Consider the following 12970-nt stretch of genomic DNA (forward strand, 5'->3'; position numbering starts at 1 on the left):
TTATGTTTCTGCTCCTTCTTATCTGTCTGTAGCACTCAGAAGTGAGAACATTGGTGCTTATCCCTTCTTCTCTAGCCATTGTCCATTATTGGGTATCCTGATTCCAAAACAAAGGTATAAGGATGTTGTTGGGGTGGATGATGGGATGGATGAAATAGGACTTACCTTAGATAACACCTGTCTTGTGGAGACAAACAGGTTTTCAGTTTTCTGGTTAGTGCAGACCTTCTATCCCCGAACTGGGCAGTAGATAGTGGGGGAAAATTAATCTCATCTTTACTAATAAATTTGTTTTGGTTTTTTGAGACAGAGTCTTGCTCTGCAACCCATGCTGGAGTGCAGTGGTATGATCATGACTCACTACAGCCTCAACCTCCCCAGGCTCAGATAATCCTCCCACCTCAGCCCCCTGAGAAGCTGAGACTGCAAGTGCATGCCACCACGCCTGGCTAATTTTTGTATTTTTCTGTAGAGACACAGTTTTACCATGTTGTGCAGGCTGGTCGTGAACTCCTGGGTTCAAGGTATCCTTATGTCTTGGCCTCCCAGGGTGCTGGGATTACAGATGTGAGCCACTGTGTCTGGCCAAATTCATTCATTCATTCTTGAATAAGAAAATACCTCTGCAAGTGACAGGCTGCAATTTCATCTTTGCTCCACATGTCTTATTCCTTGTGGAATTTTTCTAGTATATGTGCTGCCAAAGCGAGCACTAATTGTGGAATTTTTCTAAAAATCTCATGATAATTTTATTTGCAGCTAAGTTTCTTATGTTTTAGGAAGTCTTTGTATTTTAAATAATCTAGTCTTCATGATTTTGATCAGAAAATAGAAGATTCTCACTTGTGAACGTCTATTGAAATTTCAACTTAAACTGGAAGCCCAAAATCCTCTTTTCATACTAACATTATTAACAGCAGAATCTTAAGAGTACTTACCGCATTATTTCCCCACCTTCAGGGATAAATTCAGGGTGAGACTCTCTGTTTATTAACTCAACAGCCATTCCCAATCTTTCCCCCACACTCCCCAGCAACTAGAATTGACCCACAGCTGGTCAATGAGATATTAAAGAACATGCATTTGGAGTTTCTGGCAAAGATTTTCCTCTCTAATAAAATGAAGGAAATATAGAGTGGGATTTCTGACCTCATTACCTCCTTTTCTGTATTTAATTTTTTTATAGTTAACAAACTTCATTTTCTAGTATAGTTTTAGATTTACAGAAAAATCGAGCACATAGTACAAAAAACTCCATATACTTATCCCAGCCCAAGCCTGTCCCTTGCCATCCTTTTTATCATTAACATCTTCCATTAATGTGGTACATTTGTTAAGATTGATGAGCCAATATTGATACATTATTATTAAAGTCCAAAGTTTACATTAGGATGCACTCTGTACTGTGAATTCTATGGGTTTTGCCAAATGCATAATGCCATGTATCCACTATTTTAGTATCATACAGAATAGGTTCACTGTCCTAAAATCCTGTGTGCTCCACCTATTCATTCCCTCTCGCTCCTCCTGAACTCCTGACCACACCGATCCTTTTACTGTCTCCATAGTTTTGCTTTTTTCTTCTTTTCAGAATGTCATATAGTTGGAATCACACAGTATATGAGCTTTGCAGGCTGCCCTTTTTTATGTAAAAACATGTACTGAAGGTTCCTCTATGTCTTTCTGTTGTTTGGTAGCTCATTTCTTTATTTCTTTTTTGGTAGCTCACTTCTTTTTACCCATTACATGGATATACCACATTTTGTTTATCCATTGACTTGTTGAAGGCCATCTTGGTTGCTTCCAGCTTTAGGCAATGTTGAATCATGTGGTTATAACATTCATGTGGAGTGTTCGATGTTCTATTGTGAGAAGGCGATGCATGGAACCAAGGCAACCGTCTTTTTACCATGGGGTGAAAATCGGAGGATGAAAGTGAATATGCGAAGGATGCAGAGTGGAAGGCAAAGAAGAACTACATCCTTGAGGATGTGTGTGAGCCAGTGGGCCAATCCCAGGGTTCCTTGTCAGGTAAGCACTAAGCGTCTCCATGAATTAGGCTACTGTTAGTCAAATTTTTCGTGAACTGCAACAGAAATTATCTTAACCAATGAAAGGGCTTGTCCATGCCATGATTTATCTGGTTAGCATATTTTATTTTCTATAGCACATTTAAATTTATCTTTTAAGGTAAAAGAGGACTTTACTATTGTGTATTTTTAAGTAAGAATTTTTCTGACTTTTTATATAACATGAGTCACATCCAGATATTTTACTCTAAATTTTAATGGGTGGTAACTCATGTGCAGTAAATATTAAATTGCGATGACTAATACAAGAGATTCACATTCCAACGCTCACATTAGTTCTTGAGAATGTTGGTTTTTAATGTGGCTGGATGCCTCTGTCTTTTCTTCACTTTAAGCTCAGTCTCTTTATCCTATGCCTCATGAAAGGAGGGTGACTATCTTACTCATCTTCACAAATTGGAGACTGTCAAGCAGTCAGTGAGTCCCCTTGAAATACTGAGGCACACTAAATTCATTAAAAGTAGCCATCCAGAAGGCTAAAGGAGACAGCCTTCAGTGATTAAGAAAATCAGACTTGTGACTGCCACCTGATGAGCAATCTAATTTTAAAAGCATCGACATTCTTCATAAAAAAATCATCAACATTCTTCCAACAGTTATCTCAACACTAATCTGTACTCTGAACAGCCTAAGTCTATTACGATCATGTTAGTCAGTCTTTGCTGCTTCCAAATCACATCCATTTGCCAGGGTTGAAGCACTCAGTTTACCCCCACACAGACTTTCCAAATCCTCACATTAACAGTCACCTTCTGGATCAACACATGCCAAGCTGTCCTCTTTTTCTCTTACCAGGTTTTCAGACTTAAAGATCTTTGCATTCCCTAAATCTCTACTTCCTAAGGTTGAATGTCCCGTTTCTTCAATTGCTCTTCATGAGACATCATTTCCAGACCCTTGATTATCCGGGTCTCTCCTCATGGGATACAGTTTCTCCTGTCAATATCCTTCGTTCACTGTGGTACTTGCGACTCCACGTGGTAGTGTCTTAGGCTGGGCTCTCCCAGAAGCAGCCCTCGGAAGAGGATTAAAATGGGGATGGGTACTTGGAAGGTGATCCCAGTAAGCATGAGTAGGAAGCGAGGAAGTAAAACAGGGAAGGGGAAGACACTAATACAGGCTGTGTTACTGAGCCTGTACTGCTATGAGCAAGGAAGGCTGGGGCATGTCATTCATGCTTCAGATCACTGGGACACTCTATAGAGCTTACTCTCAGCGTTGTCTCACCTATGGGTGAAGGACCTGGGATATTTGTCCAGTCTCCTATCCATTATTAGTGTTCTGTACAATCTGATAAGCACAAACAGTCGTAAACATTCACAACCTTTTCAGTATAATCCAGAAGTCTTTAATTTGTTTTTCTTTTTTTTTTTTTTTTTAGTTAGCTATTTAATGAGGGTCTTAAGATATTTAGAACACCAATTTGTGAGGATAAATTCCATTCGTCAGGGCAAACACAGATCGCAGGTAGCCCTGGAGCTGAGGAACAGCTTTTATTTTTGGTAGAATTTGTGAGTCCACAGCTTTCTGATCAATCTTGCGCTGCTCCGTAATCTCGTATTTCTCTTTTTCTGTGTCGAAGATCTCACCTTCCTGATGTCTGGGCTTCCGCAGCTGCGTCTTCTTGAAGTAAGCATGAGTAAGATGTTTTGGGATTCTGACATTGCTGATATCGATTTTGGATGAGGTGGCAATGACAAATTTCTGGTGTGTTCTTCGTAGAGGAACTCGATTGAGGACCAGAGGACCAATCACAAGTAACAAGCCACTAGCCAGCTGCTTCTGGAAAACCACCCCCTTTTGCCCCTGTGGCGTCCAGTGAGGATGATCAGAATGGTCCCGGGGGTAATGCTGCCTCGCAGTTTTCTCACGTGCTGACTGAAGGGTTTTTTGCCGTGGCTCAACAGCTTTCAAGGCACATCTTCAGTAGGATAATATCTAGGCATTTTGCGAAGTTTAACCACCCAGGTACCGCCGTTCTTGTCACCACCCACTGGTTTTGTAAGAGTTGCAAGAATCTTCTCCTTCTTTTTCTTTTCAACCTTGGATTTAGCAGCTGAGTACTTCCTCTTGTACATGGCCTTTCTGGAATACATGGCAGATCGGGAATATCTGCCAATTCCTCTGACAAGGACAGGGTTGCGGCTGCAATGGGGCTTCCCCTTCTTTGGCTTCTTAGCCTTGAGGTTACCCTTTTTCACCTTGCCACCAGCATCGGCCTTCTTGGCTTTGGGTTTCTTCTCTTTAGTATCTGGCTTCTCAACTTTTTCACCCGCCATCTTGCAAGCTGGGAAAGAGCTAATTTGTTTTTCATACTGCTGACTCATACCCTGGAGTCCTCCCAGATACACCGTCAGTGCAAACCCCTGGATTTCCTCGTGGATAGCCAAATCTCTGCCAACTTGTATATGAGCAACTTGTGTATTTATTATTTATGCATTTAGTATTATGTGTCATATATTATATTATATATATTATTTACTTCTGCATTGCTGATCTCTCTGATTTTGTTAGTTGGGATGCGGGACTCCAACATGTTACGATCACTCTTCAGCCTGCCATTTCCCTGGCTTCAACTTTCTGTTTCTTTGATTTCCTTTGGCATGAGGCACGTATTCCCTGTTCTAACACCTTCTCTTACCCGGTTACTTCCCGGTCAGCTCTCGGGTCTCAGCCCTGCCATGGGTCAAACAGTTAACAGTGCACATTTCCCAATGAAGCCTCACACATTAGAAAATGAAACGAGACAGCTGTCACAGACAACGCCCAGAAAAGCCATTCAGCTATTTTGCCTTCTAGTTGAAGAACTCAAGGAAACTAGATTTTTCTGTGTCAACGCTCATGACAACATCTAGATTTTCCATGCAAAGTAATTAAATTAGTGTACTTTGCAGGGTTGCAAATTTACTTGCAGTGTATTTAGATGTGCACAGAAATTCTAACTTCTTTGTTTTCTATGCTGTATCTGTTTTTTCTCAGAATTTCCTCACCATGTTGGAAATAAGAGGAAAAATTAAATTTGCCAGTGTTTATTATTGCAGTTGTTTCCAGTGTAAGTTGGTTTTCCAATGACTCAGTCTCTTCTGAGGAAATGCTTGAACTTTCAGATTGTTTTCTCTTTCTCCACGCTTCTCTCTTCCCTGATTAATGCCTCTGGGTGTGGGGAGGGCTGTGTGGAGCTGGGGCCCAGGATGGAAGGAGTGCAGTCCTCTCTGAGGACTGGAAACTGTTGACCTTGTGCCTGTTGCTACCTCTAGGATCTATGGTCTGGACCACAGGCTTCTGGTTGGAGACACCCTGCACACTGCAGTCTCAGTCTTGATTCTGACCTCTGTCTGTCCACCAGCCTTTCCACCATCTTTGTATCCCCACAGTGGGTCACACGGAGTCTTAGAATTACTTGCTTTCTCTAAGCAGCCATAAAGCCTCATAAATCCAGCATTAGGTTTATCTACCCAGCCAGCTTCCTGCAGCAAGGTTGCCCTCCAGACTCCACACCATGCCAACATGCAGATGATGGTGACTTCTCTAACAATATCTCTAGGCTATGGCCTGGGTCTCCTAACATTCTTTAATTTGTCCGCATTTCTCTAGATATTTCTATTGTTTCCCCTACTTGAGGTTTTATTGTATGAAGGGGGAAGCAAGAGCACACACATCTGTCTTTCTTTCCTTTGTAGATGAGACAGTTAGTGCTTACCAAACATTCCATTCCACTCTCTTGTATGGTCTAGGTGCCTATTTGGGGTCAATTATCACCTCCAGGTTGATACAACTAAGAGCCATAAAAGAACAAGAAACGAACTTTTGTTGTGATGAGCCCATGAGATGCTGGAGTGTGTTACTGCTGCATAGAGGTAATCGCCGCACATAAAACACTATTTCCCAGTCTGCTGAAGCAAGAGGGATACATTTTATCTTCCGGTCTGTAAAGGAAATTCTCTGGTTTGTGTCTTCTGTTCTAGGAGGTGAGGTGCATTAAAGCTTCATTTGTGAGCCTTTAGGGGGTAAGATTCAGCCCCACTGGGACAGGTAGGTTGGACTTTGAACTAGGATTCATCCCCATGACATATACTTCCATACCTCATTACATATGTTTTTAGATGGCTTTCTGAACAGACACGAGGAGCTATACTGAATCCAAATGCTGGAAATCTTCATGTTAATGGAATCATTAACGAGCCAAAAGGTGGTCACATCCCTTGCAAAAACATGCAAGGAGTGTGTTATGGGCTTGGTGTTCCCCTAAGGCTGCTGAAGTTCTACCCCCAGCGCCTGTGAATGTGACCTTATTTGGAGACATTCTTTGCAGATGATTAAATTAATTAAGATGAGGTCACTCGGGTGGCCCCGATCTAATACGACTGTGTTGTTATGAAAAAGGAGCATTTGGACACAGAGACAAACACACACACACACACAGAAAATGATGTATACACCCAGGAGAGCATCATGTGGAGATGGAGGATTGGAGTGATGCAGCTACAAGCCAAGGAATGCCTGAAGATGCCTTAAGCTAGGCGAGAGGCCTGGAACAGCTCCCCTCTTGCAGCCCTCAGAAGAAACCAGCTCTGCCAACACCTTGACTTTGGGCTTCCAGTCTCCAGAGCTGTGAGGCAATATGTTTCTTTTGTTTCTGTCTCCCAGTTTGTGGTACTTTGTTACAGCAGCCCTATAATAAGTGCGGGATGATCCACACTAATTTAGGATAATGGTTACTCCAGGGAGAGAGGTGAAAAAGTGATAGGTGGGAGGGAGGGGCTTCAGAAATCTGTAACATTTCTTCTCTAGGAGAAAACAAGATCTGCACAGATATGGTAAAGTATTAAATATGTTTGATCTGCTTGGCGTGTACATGGGTGTCATCTTACCTAATGTATTTTTTGGTCTGTTTGGGATACAGCAAAAGCCCACAACAATTGGGATAGAAATGGCTGGGTTATGGTTCGCAGTCCTACACAGCAGGCTCTGCTTGGCTGCTTCGTTAACGTTGCATTCCACAGCCCTGCCTTTGTTAAACATGTGAATTTTCTGAACTCCCCAGAAATTATAGGGTTTTTCATAATATTCACCACCATTCATAATTTAACATGTGAAAAATGTGATTATACCTTTCCATAGCAAAACCAGCAACAGCAGTGGCAACAGAAGCAGCCTTGAAGGCTACATGGGAGGATGGAAGCCAACAGCAAGGGCATTTTCATTACCACTGAGTTGGGCAGCTTCCAATGGAGGCGGTAGGAGACTCTCCCTTGTGGACTTGAAGCTTCTGAGCCTGCAGCGAGTGCTGGGAGTTACACTAGTTTGACAACGGATAGGCCATTTTCCCAGCCTCGACAAAGAATGGGAGTTCAGGTAAGTCATCAGCCATAGCACCACCTTTTAACTCAGAACCCAGAATTGTGTAATAACCCTGGCATTTAAAAAAAAAAATAGCTCTGAGACTGTCAAAAACTACACTTAGTACTTGTTAGGAGTTGGTTTTTAATCTTAAAAACACATAGTAACTCTGACAAGTATGTGCTTTATATGTGCTTTGACCTTGGCAAAGTAACCTCTCTGGGCCTCAGTTTCTCCACTGTAGATTGGGGATAACAAGACTATCTTTTGGCTGGGTACGGTGGCTCAAGCCTGTAATCCCAGCACTTTGGGGAGGCAGAGGCGTGGTGGATCACGAGGGTCAGGAGATCGGCATTCATCCTGGCTAACATCGTGAAACCCCTGGGCTCTCTACTAAAAAAAATACAAAAACTAGCCAGGCGCAGGTGGCAGGCCTGTAGTCCCAGCTACTTGGGAGGCTGAGGCAGAGAAATTCATGTTGAACCCGGGAGGCAGAGCTTGCAGTGAGCTGAGATCCGGCCACTGCACTCCAGCCTGGGCGACTGAGCAAGACTCCGTCTCAAAAAAAAAAAAAAAAAAAAGGACTATCTTTTAGGGCTCCTGAAAAGATCAAATGTGTTAATTATTTATATAATGTGTAGCACAGAGTTGTATAAACATTTATAATTATTTCAGGTTTAATAAGCGTTTTGACACTTTGAAAGTACTTTCTCCTTATATGTTAATTTGAGTTGCAACAGCCCTGTGTTATAGAGAGGAATGATTAAAATCACCACCATCTCTTTTTTAAAAAGAAAGAGAAAATGAAGTTTAAAAGACTTCCACAGCTTGCTTCGGGTCACACAGAGAGCAAGCGGAAGAGCCAGGTCTGGGCCTTAGCTTACTGTCATACCCCTCAGACAATTCACACACCACTGAACAAGAACGGAAAAGTCTCGGGGCATGGTGGCTCATGCCTGTAATCCCAGCATTTTGGGAGGCCAAGGTGGGTGGAACACTTGAGCTCAGGAGTTCAAGACCAGCCTGGGTAACATGGTGAAATCCCATCTTTACAAAAAAATACAAAATTAACCAGACTTGGTGGTGCGTACCTGTAGTCCCAGCTGAGGTGGGAGGCTGAAGAGCAAGGATAACTTGAGCCTGGGAGATGAAAGTTGCAGGGAGCTGAGATTATGCCACTGCACTCTAGCCTGGGCAACACAGCAAGACCTTGTCAAAAAACAAAACAAAACAAAACAAAGAGAGAGAGAAAGAATGGAAAATATTTTGTCATGTCTCTTTCATGGCCTTGAATTACGATTTCGGAAGTGACAATTATTTAGAGATGCTTTACATTCATTTCTGATTGGTTCCCAATCACAATGTATCCCAAAATTAGCTTAAAATGTCTGACCTTTCAACTCTTCTGTTGAATGGTTAATATCTTGTTGGGAAACATATGCAACAAGAAACCTGCAACAACTCCCTTCACCAAACGCTGCTAGTAGAGGCAATGGCAAGAACCATCTCTCGATTGCCTATGCTTTGGGTTTTGCTTAAACAATGCATTTGCATCCGAGACCTAGAGGGAGGCACATATCCAGAATCTCTGCCTTGAGTCCTCAACTCTCAAAAAGTTTTAGTGATGAGTTCTACCCCTTCCTCCCAGTGAAGGTAACTCTGATCTGCCTTAACGGGAGTCATGTGCTATTATTATTATGAGGTCAACTTTCACAGAGCTAAATAGTCTCAACAAATGTCCAGATGTTCAGATAAAAAAGAAAGAAAAAAAAAACCACTTTGGCAGGCACAGTTGAAGGCCACATAAATAGTAGTAAAGCTGCTAAACCTATTTGCATTTCACACCCAATAATTTCAGGCTCTCTCTGCCTTAAATTAGAGAGTGTGATAGTTCAGCGCAGCCGTTTCCTAACCGCAACGGGTGTGAACAGTGAAAAAATACAGATAACAGATTGTCTCTGTACAGGGATGAACACAGCCATTTTTGTGTCTTGCTTTTCCTCTCCTCTTCTCATTAACTAAGCACTCAAGGCCTCCGGGCACAGTCTCTGTTCTGTGCATGCTGACGCTGGCCTGTTGAGCGGGGGTGGGGGACTGAGTTTTCCAGCCTCTAATGTCAGATGTCCCATTTTCAGAACGTAACTTGTAAAGTTTCCCAAAGGAATGTGGTTCAGGGTGCCCTTTGGTTCAAGGCATGAGCTCACTGTCTTGCAAGAGCAGTAAATTATTTTGTGCTGCAGAGGAACTGTGCGAGTTTTGAATGGTAGGCTCGTAAAGTCATGATTTATAATTAAATTAGATCTCAGGAAAATGTCCCAAGTTATATCTATTTGGCTTTCTCCAGCTTTTTTGAAGGTCCTGCAAACAGACTGAATGGAAATTTCGCTTAAGAAATTGTTGTCATAAAATTTTATGGAACCATCTCAGTGGTTAGGGGACTGTTAAGCATCCCTGCAGGGGGAAAAACAAATACAATTAGACACAGACTAGCTACTCTGTTTGGAGGCTGAAAACCAAAGTCACGCTGGAAATGCCACATCCACAGAAGCACAGCGTTTGGCCTGGGCTGGATTTTCTGATGTAAGATTACCATTAAAAATCCGTGGGGTTCTAACTTTCTATTTTGTTATTTTCTTTCTTCGCTTTTTCCCTACCTCCTCATTTTTTTTCAATAAAAAATTGTTTTGTTTCTTTCTCCCTCTTAAAATTATTTTTTCATTTTTATTTGTTATAAAACGCACATAAAATGTAGCATCCCCACCATTTTTAAGTTTAGAGTTCAGTAGCATTAAATACATTCACGTTTGCCTACAACCACTACCACCACCCGTCTCCAGGACTCTTTTCATCTTGCAAACTGAAACTCGCATCCATTAAATATCAACTCCCAAAGTCGTAAAATAACAACTCCCACCCCTCATCCTCTGGCAACCACCATTCTACTTTCTATCTCTTTGAATCTGACCCTCTCTAGGTATCTAATATAAGTATTAGGTTGGTGCGAAAGTAATAGCAGTTTCTGCCACTTAAAAGTAATGGTAGAAACCACAATTACGTTTGCACCAACCTAACAGAATCATACAGTATTTGCCTTTCTGTGACAGTCTTATTTCACTTATCATCATGTCCTTTCGTTCATCCATGTTCTAGCACGTGTCAGAATTTCCTTCCTTTTTAAGGCTGAATAATATCCTGTTGAAAATATATATCACATTTTTCTTATCTATTCATCCATTAGACACTTGGATTCTTTTTCTTTTTATTCATTAGTCATGCCTTTAGTCTTAAGTTGTTTTCGGCAAAGCTGCAACTTTGTGTAGACTGTCGGTGCGTGAGTTTGTTGCATTGTGGGTGATTGTGGATGTGAGTGAGCTGATAAAGCTCAATTTCCTTTGCTCTTCATGGCTTCTCCTTTGGAGCCTCTCACAGCACAACATGATAACAATGTGAGGGGAATATGAGATAAAGAGTTTGTGGAACAAAGCCACAAGCTACAAGCCACATTGGATTTTCAGGCTAAGAACCTTTTTTATGCAGACAACAAATACTCCATTATGCAGCTTATACTAGGTAAATACAAATACAGGTGAAGCATCTTTGTATGGTAGACACTTCAATTTGATCACTCTGTCTACCCTGTCTACAAATGGAATGCACTGGAGTTTTCTTTGTCTTACTGATATTGGCCCATCATGACTTGGTCTCCTGTGGTAGCAATTGTCACTATCTTTCTCTTAAAGCTTCCATTTGATTGGGCTGACCTTTTCCTATCTTCTCTCCAATTACTAAAGCTCTTATATACCTTGTTGAGCAGGTGGTCAACTTAGGTGATAAATTCACACTTCTCACCAACTCCCTTGAAACTATTGACAGCAACCGATGTCTACGGAGTGACCGACTGTATCTGTCAAGAGTTCTGCTAGGCGCTCAACATACATTACGTCATTTAATCACAACAATGCCTTACTTTAACTATTACAATTGCTCCTGTTGCATAGGCAAAAGCCCGAGGCTCAGTAATATTCTGTGACTTGTCCAAGGTCACAGAGCCAGGAAGGGATGGACCTGGGTTCAATGACAGGCTGTATAACTTCAAGTATACTTTTTGATTTGAGACACTGCCTTAGAACATTTTGTCATATCAGAAAAGGAGCCCAGCTCAAACCCTCTTCTGTGTTAGCAATAGTGAAACTTACTTATGATTTAATATAGTTATTTGGAGGGTATTATTTTGTGTATCTGGCTTTTTTTTACTTGTATATTTCATTTGATTTTTTATTCTGAACTCACCGTTTACCATCATTCTATTTTTCCCATCACCATCAACAATACAAGTATGAAAACTAGATATATAGTTAGATTTTTTTTTTTTTTACCGTAAACACCAGAACTCAGTTCAAACTGCTTAAGAAATGCAGATCTTCGGGCCGGGCGCGGTGGCTCACGCCTGTAATCCCAGCACTTTGGGAGGCTGAGGCAGGCAGAATACAAGGTCAGGAGATCGAGACCACGGTGAAATCCCGTCTCTACTAAAAACACAAAACGGGCGTGGTGGCGGCGCCTGTAGTCCCAGCTACTCGGGAGGCTGAGGCAGGAGAATGGCGTGAACCCGGGAGGTGGAGCTTGCAGTGAGCCGAGATCGCGCCACTGCACTCCAGCCTGAGTGATAGAGCGAGACTCCGTCCCCAAAAAAAAAAAAAAAGAAATACAGATCTTCAGCACCTCACATTTCAGTAAGTCCTCAGGGTGCTGGTTGCTGAGAGTGGTTAATATGGACTCGTTGATACCAAATTTGAAATATTCCAGGAGGTAAGGGTCTGGCATCCTTGATGATGGCTTCCTCTCCCGGCTGGGAGCAAGATGGCTGAGAAAGCCCTGGACATCGTACTTAGACAGGCGATACCCAGAGAGGAGGGGGTCGTCTCCTCTCATGTCTCCTTAGGAGTGGGAGAGAGCATTTTCCAGGCACATTCCAGCCAACTTTTCATCTTGATTCACTGGCTAGAATGGGTCCAGGTGCCTGTTCTGAAACGTGTATCTGAAAAAAGTGAAATAGAATAACCAGAATTAGGCAGTCATTTGGGGGTGAAACGGATGTTAGGGAACCAAATTCAGTCATGAATATATATGTATATAATGTGTATGAAAACATACAAACATGCTGTTATTACCTGGTAAGGTAGATAGCATGATATAGGTATTCTATCTGCTACTTCTTTTGTAATTAAAAAAATCCCTTTACTGGAGCTAAAGTAGTTCTATAGGTCTATAGAGGTGGCCGTGAGGCTGGAGCCTTGTAGGTCATGGAGTGTTTGGGGGTGGGTGTGGACAGGAGAGAGAGTGGGTGACTAATAGGACAGAAGAAGCATTTCAGGGCAACGGACTGGCACAAGTAAAGGCAGAGAGCTGAAAAGAACAGGACGTGCTTCTGGGTTGTGATTGGGTCATGACTGCCTGGTCGCAATTCCCTGGCAAGCGGGGAATTTGGAAGAGTGAATGTGGATGGACTGTAGGCGGCCTTGAGAGTCAGGTCTGAAGGA

The 12970-nt window shown here is 42.1% G+C and overlaps 1 pseudogene across 1 annotated transcript; it reads right to left on the bottom strand.

The window, feature by feature from the left end:
- Positions 1-2890: 2890 nt before the first annotated feature.
- Positions 2891-4770, bottom strand: LOC116271016 (annotated as a pseudogene). Its single transcript, XR_004179352.1, has one exon. The product of XR_004179352.1 is annotated as a 60S ribosomal protein L6 pseudogene (transcript).
- Between the last annotated feature and the right edge of the window lie 8200 nt (positions 4771-12970).

This window comes from Papio anubis, chromosome 17, assembly GCF_008728515.1.
Source record: "Papio anubis isolate 15944 chromosome 17, Panubis1.0, whole genome shotgun sequence".
Taxonomy (NCBI): Eukaryota; Metazoa; Chordata; class Mammalia; order Primates; family Cercopithecidae; genus Papio; species Papio anubis.